Here is a 15,035-nt window from a genome sequence, read left to right on the forward strand (position 1 = left end):
ATTTTTGTTTATTACTCCCAATCTTTTGAAGCTTTTCTGTAACTCATACTGTCCTATAGGGTTAGAGTATGAGGCAGGTTTCACACAGCGCCTATCAAACAGGTGGGGAAATCTAGGGAAGTTTCTGTACTTAAATTAAGCTTAACAGCAATGCCTTATAGGGAGAATCTGAGTATCCTAACAGGGAACTCGAAACAGTGATTTTTAAATAGTGAGGAGCTGGTAAGGTGGGAAAGGAGGGTGACTGGCAAGGCTACAGGGTTCACCCACCTCACAATCAGAGCATTTGTAGGCCAAATATTTTATTTGATCAAAGAGCTCAGCAGTTAACAAAAACAAGGCAAAAACTGAGAATCAGTCAGAAAATATTTTACCATCAAAACATTTTACCTATTTGTGAGGCTTTTATAAGACTCCAACGGGCTGCCTAGAAATCAGGCCAAAAGGCTTATGTTACAGCAAAGACTTTCTGGAAAAACAGACTCTAATTTTTTTTTTTTTTTTTTTGAGACAGTCTCCCTCTTGCGCCCAGGCTGGAGTGCAGTGGCGCAATCTCAGCTCACTGCAAGCTCCGCCTCCCGGATTCACACCATTCTCCTGCCTCAACCTCCCAAGTAGCTGGGACTACAGGCGCCCGCCACCTCGCCCGGCTAATTTTTTGTATTTTTTAGTAGAGATGAGGTTTCACCATGTTAGCCAGGATGGTCTCGATCTCCTGACCTTGTGATCCGATCGCCTCAGCCTCCCAAAGTGCTGGGATTACAGGCGTGAACCACTGTGCCCGGCCTACAGATTCTACTTTTCAAATATCAACTTACAAACTTTCAGAACACTATAATTTTAGTTTCTTTGTTTTAGAAAATCTATTTCACAAAACTTAAAAAGTTAAACATTTTCCAATGCCATGCTTGTCTTGTTCTAAATATTAACTGTATGTGTATAAAAACAAATATCCAGAACAAGTTGTCCATACCTTTGTCAATTAAAAAAAATTAAGTGTAAATTTTGATAATAGTGGCTATTTTTCTGATATAATGTTGCAAAGTTTTTATTCAAACAGCCACAATTACTTGTTAATTGACATCATAACTATCCACTTCAACAGAATAATTAAGTCATTTTTCTAATTTTATTATGAAAAAATCTGGGCTGGGCGCAGTGGCTCACGTCTGCAATCCCAACACTTTGGGAGGCTAAGGCAGGCAGATTACCTGAGGTCAGTAGTTCAAGACCAACCAGGCCAACATGGTGAAACCCCATCCCTACTAAAAATAAGAAAATTAGCTGGGTATGGTGGCACACACCTGTAATCCCAGCTACTCAGGAGGATGAGGCAGGGAGAACTGCTTGAACCCGGAAGGCAGAGGTTGCAGTGAGCCGAGACTGCATCTCAAAACAAAAACAAAAACAAAAACAAAAACCGGCTGAGGTGGCTCATACCTGTAAGCCCGGCACTTTGGGAGGCCAAGACAGGTGGATCACCTGAGATAGGAAGTTGGAGACCAGCCTGACCCACATGAAGAAACCCCATTCTCTACTAAAAACACAAAAATTAGCCGGGCATGGTGGCACACACCTGTAATCCCAGCTACTTGGGGGGCTGAGGCAGGAGAATCACTTGAACCCAGGAGGCTGAGGTTGTAGTGAGCCGAGATTGAGCCACTGCACTCCAGCCTGGGAGACAGAGCAAGACTCCAACTCAAAAAAAAAAAAAAAAAAAAAAAAAAAACCAAAAAACAAAAACCTAGCATATTTGTCACACCACAGGTTTAATAAACATTTGCTTAATTAGTATAACTGCAATTTGCCTGAGAAAGTTCTGTGCCAAGTCCATGGGTCAGTTTTTTTATAATCTTTCCTTATAGCTAATTTGATTCCAAAATTGAGACTCAAACATTTCCTTAAAATTTTATCAATACGGTCATGCATCACTTAACATATATTCTGAGAAATGCCTCATTAGGCAATTCTGACATTATGTGAACACTCTAGAGTGTACTTACACAAACCTACGTGGTATAGCTGACTACAACCTTAGGCCATATAGCATGGCCTATTTCTCTCAGGCTACAAACCTGTACAGCAGGCAACAGTACAGAATACTGCAAGCAACTGTAACACAGTAAGTATTTGTGTATTTAAACATAACTAAATGTAGAACAGATCAGTAATTACACAGTATAAAGAAAAATGGTACACCTGTATAAGGCAGCTCTACTATAATCTTAGAGGATCACCATCATGGACTGAAACTTCCTTAGGCAGAGCATGACTATATTGTAACAACTTCAACTGTGGCAGAAAACACATTTATATAAAGCGGAGAAACTATTAGAAACCATCAGGCCCAACTACCTTTTGTTTCAAATTGCTAAACTAAGGCCTAGGGAGTTTACTGAACTGACCAAGGCTAAACAGCTCTTCACCATCAGAAATGAAACTAAAATCTAGAGAGTGCTCTACCTTCCAGTCCTTTCCTTATAACACCATATTGCCTTCTCTACTCCTTCCAAATGTCTGACTGCTATTATTTTTAAAGTATCCTTATCTGTAAAATATTAATCACATCAGAATAAAAGTTAGAAGTCGACACATTTGCCAGGAAACAATTTGAAGTATTAAACTTATACACAACCACCACCAACTTTCTCCACCTCACCCCATTTCTGCTTAATGCTAAGAAACTGAAAAGTTACATTAAAAAATTAGAGAAGTGAAAATCCTCTTATGTCAGTTGAAGAAAACCTAGAATCCACATTTTGTTGGGAACAGAGGCTGAAAACCAAACAATCTTGAAGTTTCAGTGGTCAGTCCTTTTCCTCCCAGCACTTCCTGTTCCGTCCTCACCCCCAATAACCCAGCAAAAGTATACCTATGAATTATGCATTCCTTCACACACATTACCGCAAGACAATCAGGACTTTTTTCTTTTTGTCCTAGGTATATATGAACAAGTCATAATTGCGATACTGATTGTCACTACTGTGATGAGATACTAAACGCATTTTTAAAAAAATCTAGGATTTGTCTTTAGCATAACTTGGACTTCTATTCGCTAAAATAGTACAACGTATTTAAAATAAATCTTACTAGAGACTAGTTTAACTTCAACTACAACAAATTTTCAGTTCATATTAGAAATATCAAAATGACCTTTAAATTAATGTTTGAAGGATTGCTTAAGCTATTTTGTAAAATCACCTTCTAGAATAAAACCTTGAGAGCAAAAATCTAAAGAATTAACTTAGAGCTATGAAAAAGCATTAAGCTAGTTTTATAACATTTTAGTAGAGCTGTACTCAAAACATTTGTCTGTAGTAGTAAATTCATATAAATCTGCCTACAACCACATCCCTACATGCAATTTAGAATTTATTTAGTATTTATTGTGGTAAGGGCTGTTCTCAAAGATGCTATAAAACAGCTCCTTGACACAGTGAATACTAGGTCAAGAATAACAGACAAGCATGGAAAGAAATAACTACAATGCAAGGAGAGGTGTGTTTCGACATAAGTGTTTTGTGGGAGCACAAAGAGGTCCTAACACCAATGTCTTGCTAAGTATATGCCATAATGATGTGTACTTAATGTTCAAATGTATGGTCTTCCTGTACCTCATCCTTCCTCTGGTTATACAAGTTTGAGCACTACTTTTCTCAATCCTCTCTAATTTCCATCCCAAATTAGCCAAACCCCAAATTACCAAAGACAAGATAAGTCAAAGGAATTGTCTCCAGATTTTCAGTAGATAATAGTGGTAAAAGCAAGGACAAGACGCTGCTGTGGCTGGGTGTGGTGGCCTATAATCCCAGCATTTTGGGAGGCCCAGGCAGGTGGATCGCTGGAACCCAGGAGTTTGAGACCAGCCTGGACAACATGGTGAGACCCTATTTCTCCAAAAAGTTCAAAAATTAGTCAGGCATGCTCCAGTCTGGCCAACATGGTGAAACCCCATCTCTACTAAAAATACAAAAATTAGCCAGGCGTGGTGGTGTATACCTGTAATCCCAGCTACTCGGGAGGATAAGGCAAGAGAATCACTTCAACCTGGGAGGCAGAGGTTGCAGTGAGCCAAGATCATGCCATTGCACTCCAGCCTGGGCAACAGAGTCAGACTCCGTCAAAAAAAAAAAAAAAAAAAAAAAAAAAAGCCAAGCATGGTGGTGCACACCTGTAGTCCCTGCTACTCAGGAGGCTAAAGTGGGAGGATCCCTTGGGCCCCGGAGGTCAAGGCTGCAGTGAGCTGTGACTGCACCACTGCACTCCACTCTGGGCAACAGAGCGAGATCCTGTCTCAAAAACAAAGCAAAACAAAAAAACAGAAAAGATGCAACTGTTGCTATTTGCTTGGCATATTTATAAGCTGAGCAACATTTTAGAAGCAGCAAAATTTGCCTATGGCATCTTCCAGTCTGGGGATTGCCATATATAGCTGATAATGTATTTGCAACTGTTGATGTCCATCTTCTCAAACACCAGGGATAAAGAAAGAACAAAAGGAAAAGAACGCAGAGTTCCTACTAGCAAAATTCAGGCAGCCACAGGGGATATGCAATGTATACCTAATTCTAGAAGTCATCCCTCTTGAAGGCCTTCCACTTCCTAGGAGAAAGTAGAGTCCAAAGAACCTACACGCCAGCAATTCTACTCCCCTCCCCTAAACAACAGTAAAAGAAGCAATTCTAAGAATCACAGCTTAAAGCAAAATGAAGTATAATGCTACAAGGAACCTGCAGTCTCACAGCTTACTGTACATTTGAACAAGAGAAACTGAAGGGCACTGCTACCCTAGATTTGGCAGGCGGGGGAAGGAGTTGAGGCACAGAGGCTTGTAACTCAGTCCATTAGTACCTCAACAGTACATTATTCTATACTCTAAATTTACAGGTTTCTGTCTTTCCTGGAGTGGGCTTTCAGATCTTAAAGGTAAACCCAAATCCAGACCAGGATATATTGCCATCAAGTCTGCTAGTTCCAAGACAACAGTAGTGCTGCCGTAGCCAACGATTCCTTGGCATACAGACATGTGAAAATGATATTGGCGGCAGCACTGGCTCTTCTCTTTCACCCTCTACTGTTACTATAGCTCCTTTTGCTAAATCTGCCTCTGAGTTTAGACAGGAGCTGGATGGTTAGTAATCACCCAGCAGCTGCAGCTGAGCAATACTCAGCCTAATTGTGGCACTGGAGCAGCTGAGAGGAAGAAAAGAGATAATACATACCCTGCCATAGCCATACACGAACTACCAATAAGACAACACACTTTAATAGAAACAGATTATTTTCTTTAAAGAAAAGTAGTTGTACCTCGCTATAGCACTTATATTTATATTATAAACCTGTTTAAATGTGAACTGAAGGTGACCTAAGCCATGTAGGGTTCTAAACAATGGAAGATCTTACTAAAACTTCCTGTAAATATTCACACAACAAAGCCTGCACCACAAACATCACCTTTACAACATGACCAAAAGTTCCTGTGATATAAGAATCTGGCACAGATGTGATCTCTTCTTCAACTCTACAACAATGCAAAGCCACAATGTGAACAACTAAAATAGCAAGCCATTACATAAAGCAAATAAAATAGCATGACCCAGTGATTCTCTGCATTTCTGAAACTCCAACACCATATTGTAATTTAGAACCAAAACATATTCATCCTTCAGGTGCTGCAAATCTTCATAAACTTTAAACAAAAACTTACTTTATGCTGAGATTTCATGGCATTCTTAAGAATATAAAAACTAAGGCTGAAATTACTGATCTAAAGAATTACTGTTCTAGAAAACTGAAAATAGATAAAAGTCAAAACTTACGATCTTGATGTCATAATTGAGTTTTGTCATTTATGTAATTTTCAGAAAAACAGAGTATTTGATGACAGAATAGTATCCATTCGTTCAATAAACATTTTGATTACCTTCTATTGGTTATTTACAATACACAAGCCGAAGCGGATTTTAATTTTGTAAAACCTGTGTCTTCTCTCAAAATATTAAAACAATTAACTTACTAAAGAAAACCAAGTAGAACTTTATTTAGAAATTTTTTCCCAACAATTCTCTAATTATTGTACATTTAGGAGTATTTGACTTTTTTTTTTTTTTTTTTTTTTTTTTTTTTTTTTTTTTTGAGACAGTCTCACTCTGTTGCCCAGGCTGCAATGCAGTAGCACTATCTCAGCTCACTCCAATCGCTGTCTCCGGGTTTCAAGCAATTCTTGTGCCTCAGGCTCCCAGGTAGCTGGGATTACAGGGGTGCACCACCACACCCAGATAATTTTTGTACTTTTTAGTAGAGATGGGGTTTCACCATGTTGGCCAGGCTGGTCTCAAACTCCTGGTCTCAAGTGATCCCCTTGCTTCCGCCTCCCAAAGTGCTGGGATTACAGGTGTGAGCCACCATGCCCAGCCTGACGTGTTCAAAGTCGTTATACATACTAGCTGGTATATGACAATTATGATTTAACAAATCTATTCCTATTTGCAAAGGATAGCCTAGGTAGTGTTCTAAAGTCAGTCACCAAATTATGTTCTTAAACCAAGCACCTCATATAGTACATTATACACTGGATTCCTTAAAAAAAATTCATGTAAAGGCCGGGCGCGGTGGCTCAAGCCTGTAATCCCAGCACTTTGGGAGGCCGAGACGGGCGGATCACGAGGTCAGGAGATCGAGACCATCCTGGCTGACACGGTGAAACCCCGTCTCTACTAAAAAATACAAAAAAATAGCCGGGCGAGGTGGCGGGCGCCTGTAGTCCCAGCTACTTGGGAGGCTGAGTCAGGAGAATGGCGTGAACCCGGGAGGTGGAGCTTGCAGTGAGCTGAGATCCGGCCACTGCACTCCAGCCTGGGTGGCAGAGCGAGACTCCGTCTCAAAAAAAAAAAAAAAAAAAAAAAAAAAAATTCATGTAAAATAAAACATAGAAACAGATTCTGCATACAGACGTAGGGCTTAATGTATTACACTAAAACCAATACCCTTGGTAACTCCTATCAGGTTAAAACAACTTTGTCACCACTTCAGAAGCCAGGTCCCTATCACAATCTCCTCCCTCTTCCTATATATTTCCTTTCATAGAACCACAGGTATTCTATGCTTCTATCTTTACGTTCACAGAAATTTCCTTGCAGGTTTTTTCTTTTTTAATTACCCAAGTTTGGGCGACACCAGAGTTTAGCATCACTTAAATTTTTTTGGCATTAGTCTTCTTTCTTACTATAATGCTAATAGAATAACTGATGCCTACACTGATGTTGTAAAGAAAAACTGCCCACAGGAATAAATTATTTACTGTCTAACATGATGCAAATTTCAACTTTGAGTAAGTCTTACACCATCGGTTGATAATATTTCGCTTATACAGGTTTACTTCTAGTCTTTTAGCACATTTATTCTTTTATCAATACATACCACGAAGGAATTCTACTTGCATAAACAATTTTTCAGCTTGTGAATTTCCTGAACTAAAACACACACAAAAAAACGCCCATGTATTAATGTTATATACTTCGACCATAAGACAAATTCCACCTAACCCAGGAAGACAGGTCAAAGCTGTAATTTCACTTTCAGATGAACAGAAAGGAATCAATTTTGTGGTTTATGAAGTCAGCAAAACCTAACTGCGAAATTAAAGCTATTATAACATTACGGTGGTTACAAAAGAGTATGTATTTTAAGAGCCCTTTTATCTTTTATCCTGGAAACATGGATATAAACTGTTTTGTTTTCAGATCAAAGGCAATTGTCTATTTCAAATGTAGGACCCTCTGAAATGTTAACCAGCATTTAAAATCTCCACCGACTTTTAGCTAATGTCCAAAAATTAAAATACAATTTAACTTCTTTTTCTTACATGTCAATTGTGGCAGGGGTCTCACATTTATAAGCAAACAAAAACAACAAAACCATATATATTATTTGCTAAAGTAAAACTTCCTTACTGTACAATATATGAAAATCGTAAGTGATGCATACAAGATCCTTGGTTAATACAAGATACTCCTTTATTACCTGACCAAAATGCTTCCTGTCCACCGTGTGCCAAGCACTGTGACAGTTATTAGATTTACCATGCACTTTTCCTTAAATGCAGTCATGTGTATACATTTAGTAATATTTTCCTTAGTGAGTTATTTAACTTTAGAAATTTAACAGGATGGTTTAAACACATTTAAAATTATCAAGACATCTTTGGCACTAATCTTACAATTATAATACATGAAAATACTATAATCATATTATATACACGTGAAATCAACTATGTGAAAACACACATCCGTGGAACGTATATACATAATAAATGGTATGGACATAAAATTGTGCTTCCACCAGACTTTATTTCCTTTAATAATGTACAAATTAGACCGTATGTTATTCCACGCCTATATCAATTAATTATGCAGAAAATAATTCAACCAAATCCGAACTGTTAAGTCCTACTCAAAACAAAAACTAAAGTCCCTACACCAGACTTGATTTTCAAAGAGCTTCTTAAAACAACTCTGCTCCATGCCCAATAAAGTGAAAGCTGGAAGCAATTATCAAGAAGAAAAACACACTTTAAGACAAAATTTTCTTTAACACATGTGGACAGGGAACCGAACGCAACGGGAGGCGGAGTGGCATGAAAAAGTGGACGCTGAATGGTAAATTTCCCAACCCCCAATCCAAAACAAAGGAAAACTTTAAACATGTTGCGGTTTTCAATCAAACCGAGTAAAGCCCGAGAGGCTCACCCACTCGCCCCACACACCCTCTCCTCTCCCCGCACAGCTGCTACCGGCGTCGGCCGAGACACAGACCCCCAGCCTTTAGGACCGAAAAGGGACCGCTTCCCTCGCCCCTACTTCGGCCGTGTGGGCAAAAATAAACCTCGCCTCCACGCCGCCGGGCTGTCCACACGACCCCAAAGACAAGCGGTGGAGAGTGTCCCCACGCCCCTGGGACCTCAGGTCGGACTTGGGCGGGACCCGGCAGGACTGAATGGGGCAGAGACCAAGTCAGGGGCGAGCAGGTAGCGCGGGGAACGAGACGAGCCCGCGGGGCGAGCCGGGGGAGGGGAGAAGTTTCTTCCCAACTTCCCGACTCTGGCCCGCGGGGGCGGGGAACCGCGGCGGTGCTGGCGGCTCCGGGCGCTGGGGCCTAGCCCTGTCCGTGCCGGGGTGGACCCCTCCGCCCGCGGGGCCCCACCCGGTCCTTACCTGTCCTCCGGCCGCGCTCTCATGAGTCGCTGCTGCCGCAGCTCGAGGTGGCGGGAGGGGACGGAGGGCGGAGGCGAGGCCCGCGGGCCCTCTCCCTCCTCCACCTCCTCGTCCCGGGGCGCCCGGCTGCGGCAACCACGGCAGAGCCGGCCCGGGACGCGTTGCTTCAGGACGAGGGAGTTCCCTGGCTCCCCACCCCTCGGCCTCACTCTCCACCTCCTTCCCCCGGCCCCGCCCCCTCACTTCTAGCGGGGGCGGGGGCGGGCGCGGGGCGGGGGCTGCGGCTACCTGCGCGCGCCGCCGTCCGCTCACCGGAACTCGGGCCACGCCGGCCAGGCTCCAGGGCCCCCAGCCTTCCGGCGCTTACGCCCCCGCCAGGTCCCCTCCGCGGGCTCTGGGCCGCTTTGCTGTGGTCTGGGTATGCGACCGGTCCGTGTCACTTCTCCCGACCCAACATGGCGGCGGGGTCCGGGGCGGATTCCCGGGGGCGGCGCAGGCTGAGGGGGCGTGAGGAGGAGGTGCTTCCCCGCCCGGAGAGCAGGCCCGCGGCGCCCCTTCCCAGCCGCGAACCCACCGACGCTCGGCTGCCGCGGGGATTGAATGGGGCGCCCCGATTCCGCCCCTCTGCCTTTCTCTTTTCCTTGGCCTGGCTCTCCGTAGTGCCCAGGGCTTTGGGGCTTGTTTTTGCGGGGGAGGACGGGGTTGAGTTTTTTTGGCTGGCTGCTTCTCAGCACTATGCTTCCGCACCCTTTGTCGTTGGTAGTAAAATCTCAGCCCAACCGCGTGAGCCGGGGGCGTTACTCACACTCTCGTCACTATCCAGATGCCGTCCAAACAACGTTCACGTCTGGCCTCCTTCCGAGGCAGGGATCCTGTCCCTGCCCCCAGGAGCTTCCTGTTAACTGTAGGTCGAACCAGCCTTGCCGGGAGGGGAACCGAAGCTGAGTTATGTTTGGCGACTATCTCAGTAATGGTGGCTTTGGCTTATGTTGGGACAGCGTATGTCTATATGATGCTGGCGGCAGCCCAGTGAGGGAAGTGCAACAAGTATGGTTATCCTGCTCGAAAGCTGTGGAAACAGCGACCCCGAAAGTGGAGGAGCCAAGCTGGAATCGTGTCGGTCTGAAGCCGCGCACCTTTCCTATGAGCCTCGTACCCAGTCGCTGAAGAAGGGGGAGGACCCGGAAGGATGGGGTGGGGGCGTTAATCAAGGTCCTCATGAACTGACCCTTGAGGCACTTCTGCTGCAGTCACTTCTGCCTTGTCAGACTTTCGGAGTAACTTCCTTTCTTTATTTCCTCTTTGGTGGGGTTATCAGAATAGTTGTGTGACTATTGGTTTCCTTTGCGGTTTTCAGTGAAATTCAGAATCATCGACAGATACGAAATAGTACAGTCATACGTGTCAGTATTTCGGTGTTCTAGGAACTTAAGGAAATGCACATAAGGGTTTGAACATTTTTTTTTCAGCTCACTAAATGAACGAAAGGTAGGCACAGGCATTAAAGATACACATAATGTGGAACGGTGCTGTATTTTCTTTAGCTACTAAAACTTCATTTGTCTTTGACTGTCTCAGGGTTGTAAAATTTTATGTAGGTCTATATTCAGCTTTTATTAAAGTAGAAAATTCCTTGAGCTGTTGAGTTTCTTCACTAAATAGAGATGTCTTTGTCTTCTTAAACACTCAGTCTAAAAACCAGCTCTGAAATACGCCGGGCACGGTGGCTCACACGTGTAATCCCAGTATTCTGGGAGTCCCAAGACAGCAGGATCGCTTGAGCCCAGGAGTTGGAGACCAGCCTGGGCAACATGGGAGACCTCCTATCTAGTAAAATATATTTTTAAAAATAATAAATGAAATTAAATAGTAATTTGCCCCAGTTTAAGGGGTAAGGTGGCTTTGAAGATGTTCTATATGGAGTTTTAAAGTTGGGAGAGTATGTCAGAATGTCACCTACAAGTTATAGATTACATTGACTTACTGAGTTGCCTCTCTTCGCCCTTGCTTTTATTTTTATTTTTTAATTACCACATTCCCTGATTTATTTTTTAGTATATTCATCAATGTCAAACTTCAGTCTGTAAATAACCTGGAAAGTTTTCAATCTTAACATTTAGTGGCTCACTTGTTTCCAAGAATATTTTGTTTTAAAAAATTTTAATGAGGAAGAGAAAATCTGGAAAGTCTCACTGAGTTTGATGTAACAAAAATTGCTTTTAATCTGTTCATCCTGAAATGGACAAATAAGCTTGCCCCTACTTTTCCCTCCTGCACAGCATAGAGGTGTGGTATGTACATGTGTGTTAGGGAGTGATAAGGAACTTAAGTCTTGAAACCCCTGGAAAAGTCTGCTGGAGGAAAAAGCTAGGGGAAAGCTTTAAACAAACAAACTTTATGAGATATGTCCCTATAAAAGTAAAATGTTTTCATTTAAGTTGATTAATGCTTAAAATTATTTGGCTGGAAGTTTGAAAGGTTGAAAGTTGAACTAAGGCCCACTCAGTACCACCTTGGAACCTGTGATTCTACCAGGAAATGTTTTTGTTTAGGATAAACCTGTCCTACGTGCTATCAGTGATATGCTGCTGCTGCTGCTTCCGCCACTGAGGCTATGATGATGATTTTCTCTTCCTGGTAACAGTAAAAAAGCCTACAGCCCTACACAAGGTGCATGTATTGCCTCTTTTCTAACAACCATCCCCTCACCACCCCCCTCAAATCCGTTCAGTGCCTGACATTATCTGCACCACCTTAGCTTTGCTGCCTCCACCTGGCCAAGACTGCTCCTATGTCCAGTTAGGAAGAATATGAGGACCCCTCTAAGGATAAATTTAGAAGATCAGGAAAAAGGAAAGTGTTTCTCCTTGAGTGTTAGGCCTATTGTGACAAGCTCAGTGGAGAAATGCACCAACTCATCAAGTTCTCAGTGCTCCTGATGTCTTCATGGCCTTGAGGACTGAGGTTTCTATATTACAGTTTTATTTCCCCTCAACTGGAAAGGACTGTCTAAGTGACCTAAATAAATGTATATAGAGGGCCAGGCGCAGTGGCTCACACCTGTAATCCTAGCACTTTGGGACGCTGAGATAGGTGGATCACCTGAGGTCAAGAGTTCGAGACCAGCCTGGCCAACGTGATGAAACCCCGTCTCTACCAAAAAAAAAAAAAAAATACAAAAATTAGCCAGGTGTGGTGGCATGCGTCTGTAATCCCAACTACCCCGGAGGCTGAGGCAGGAGAATCGCGAGAATCGCTTGAACCCCAGGAACAGAGGTTGCAGTGAGCTGAGATCACGCCACTTCATTCCAGCCTGGGTGAACGAGCAAAACTCCGTCTCTAAATAAATAAATAAATAAATAAATGGATATAGAAGGACATATCTTGCAATGAATAGATGTCAATCGAATGTGTCTTGCAATTAATAAATGTCAAATATGGCAATCTTACATGAACTTCAGCAAGTCTACCTCCATCTTCTTGCTCCCTTTTGTTGCTCTCTCTAGCTTTTAACTTCTTCACTACCTGGTTTACAGTCTTAGAATTTAACCCTGTGCTGGCCGGGCGCGGTGGCTCAAGCCTGTAATCCCAGCACTTTGGGAGGCCGAGGCGGGCGGATCACGAGGTCAGGAGATCGAGACCATCCTGGCTAACACGGTGAAACCCCGTCTCTACTAAAAATACAAAAAGAAATTAGCCGGGCGTGGTGGCGGGCGCCTGTAGTCCCAGCTACTCCGGAGGCTGAGGCAGGAGAATGGCGTGAACCCGGGAGGCGGAGCTTGCAGTGAGCCGAGATCACGCCACTGCACTCCAGTCTGGGCGACAGAGCGAGACTCCGTCTCAAAAAAAAAAAAAAAAAGAATTTAACCCTGTGCTGAGTATGCCTTCTCCACTCCAGAACTAGTTTCTGGCAGTATAGTCTTTGCTATTGGAATCTACTTTGGGGACATCTCTTGTTTTATTTCTGACTTCAGTTCTTTCTAGTTCTGCAGCTTGACCCAGGCCTGTTTTATCTACCAAAGTCCCTGGTTTCAGCTCTAGATTCTGGTACCACTCTGCTTATTCCTAGGTAGCTTTACCCACAGCTTCAGACTATCATAGGCTCACCTTGGTTTCTCACTCTGGTGACAGCAGTTTCTAGGCCAGATGAGCACCTTACATTCTCTCACATGCCCTCTGCCGAGTAGAATACAGCCAGTAGTGGACACCTCTTGAGGGTACCTGTTTAACTCAAGTTCCTCTTCTCTGAGAATTACTCCTTCAATAGGTAGCACGTAGGCCTATGATCAAAGTACTGCTAATCCCAGGCTCCAGGCTGAAAGTTTGAATTTTGAGGAGTAACATAAAAGTGACTCGGTTAGTGATTATTCATGGTGGCCATGGTGGAATTAAGTCAAATGGCAGAAGATGAGTGTCCAGGGGTAGAGGACTCCAGTGCTGGTGGTGCCTGGGTCGTGAGCATACCATCCTCATGGCAGAATCTGGACTTTGTCTCGCCTTCCTTGCTTCCTGCCTGAGTGGGCTCCTCTAGTCTTCCTGTTGATTCTCACCATCCTCCAATAAATTCCCTTCATGCTTCAATAGAGACCATTTTTGTTCTTTCCAAATGAAAACCATTACTTAATCTTTGCTACTTACTTGTGCAGCCAACAGTAAACTCGGGAGCTGTGAGGGTGGCATCTCCTGCCACATGCTCGGAGAGGCAGTGGGAGTGGAATGGGGGATCCAGTTTTCACAGAGGATGAAGCAGGCACAGCCAGAGGCGGGAGATAAGAGAATGTGGGACCCCCACACTGAGACTTGGGACTTGTGACTTTTGCCACTGTAAGACCCCAAACCTAGAACAGAGCTGGCAGGTCAGTCTCTCCTCCTGCTTGCCCATGGCAGTCATGGCTTTTAGACTGCGCATAGCATATACTCTCCCCCAGAGCATTAACACCATCCTCAGAATCCTCAACACAATTCAGGCAACAGCCACCGCAAAACTGGAGTTAGAATATGTTGAAAACCATTTCATATTTCTGCCCTATCAGCTTATAATTTCCTCCTGAGATCTATATTTGCAATTCCTGTAGTCGTTACCAAGTGTTGGGCCCATACTTTTCTGAAGTATTAAGCTGATACATAGTCATGTCAGTGTCTGACATTGAGTTTAGACACCAGTAAAATTGCTACCAGATTGCTACTTCCTGGAAATCTTTACAAATGGGTTATGAAAAGTAGAACATAACATTGCTTGAAGGCAAGAAGTTAAAGTAGATTGTTTATCTGCATTGAGTGTTTAGAAAAGAAACTATAAATCAGGTTCTTATCTTTAAAGTTAACGGACATTAGATCATGAAACATAAAAGGTTAGTATTAAGGAAATTTGTATTAGATGTTTTGCAAGGTAACACTATAACTGGGTTTTTTTTAAAAATGTATTTAGAATAAATCCATGCTTTTGAAAACCTTGTTTTAATCTCCTTTCTAAGGCTAAATCTTTATGCATTTTTGGCATATCATTATTTTTCACACTGAGCAAATTTTAAATTCTGACTACAGATACTATATGATGTAAAGAGTAAAACAGGCCTGGCGTGTTGGCTCACGCCTGTAATCCCAGCACTTTGAGAGGCCGAGTCAGGTGGATCACTTGAGGTCAGAAGTCCGAGACCAGCCTGACCAACACGGTGAAACCCCATCTCTACTAAAAATACAAAAATTAGCCAGGCATGGTGGCGCATGCCTGTAATCCCAGCTACTCGGGAGGCTGAGGCAGGAGAATTGTTTGAACCTGGGAGGCGGACATTGTGGTGAACTGAGATCACACCACTGCACTCT

General features: G+C 43.2%; 1 protein-coding gene across 7 annotated transcripts in view; it reads right to left on the bottom strand.

Moving 5' to 3' along the window:
- YES1 (YES proto-oncogene 1, Src family tyrosine kinase) overlaps nt 1–15,035 on the bottom strand; it is a 145,286-nt gene that overhangs the window by 79,092 nt on the left and 51,159 nt on the right. For 2 of the 7 annotated variants that reach the window (XM_050767647.1, XM_050767646.1), the window contains exon 1: nt 9,213–9,413. The exons of 2 other annotated variants lie outside the window; for them this stretch is intronic. The gene's annotated coding sequence lies outside the window, so the exon portion shown is untranslated. Of the gene's footprint in view, nt 1–9,212; nt 9,414–9,500; nt 9,523–9,786; nt 9,838–15,035 lie in introns of those variants that run through there. 3 more of the 7 variants (XM_050767645.1, XM_050767652.1, XM_050767642.1) reach the window with 3 other exon arrangements.

Source organism: Macaca thibetana, chromosome 18, assembly GCF_024542745.1.
Source record: "Macaca thibetana thibetana isolate TM-01 chromosome 18, ASM2454274v1, whole genome shotgun sequence".
Taxonomy (NCBI): Eukaryota; Metazoa; Chordata; class Mammalia; order Primates; family Cercopithecidae; genus Macaca; species Macaca thibetana.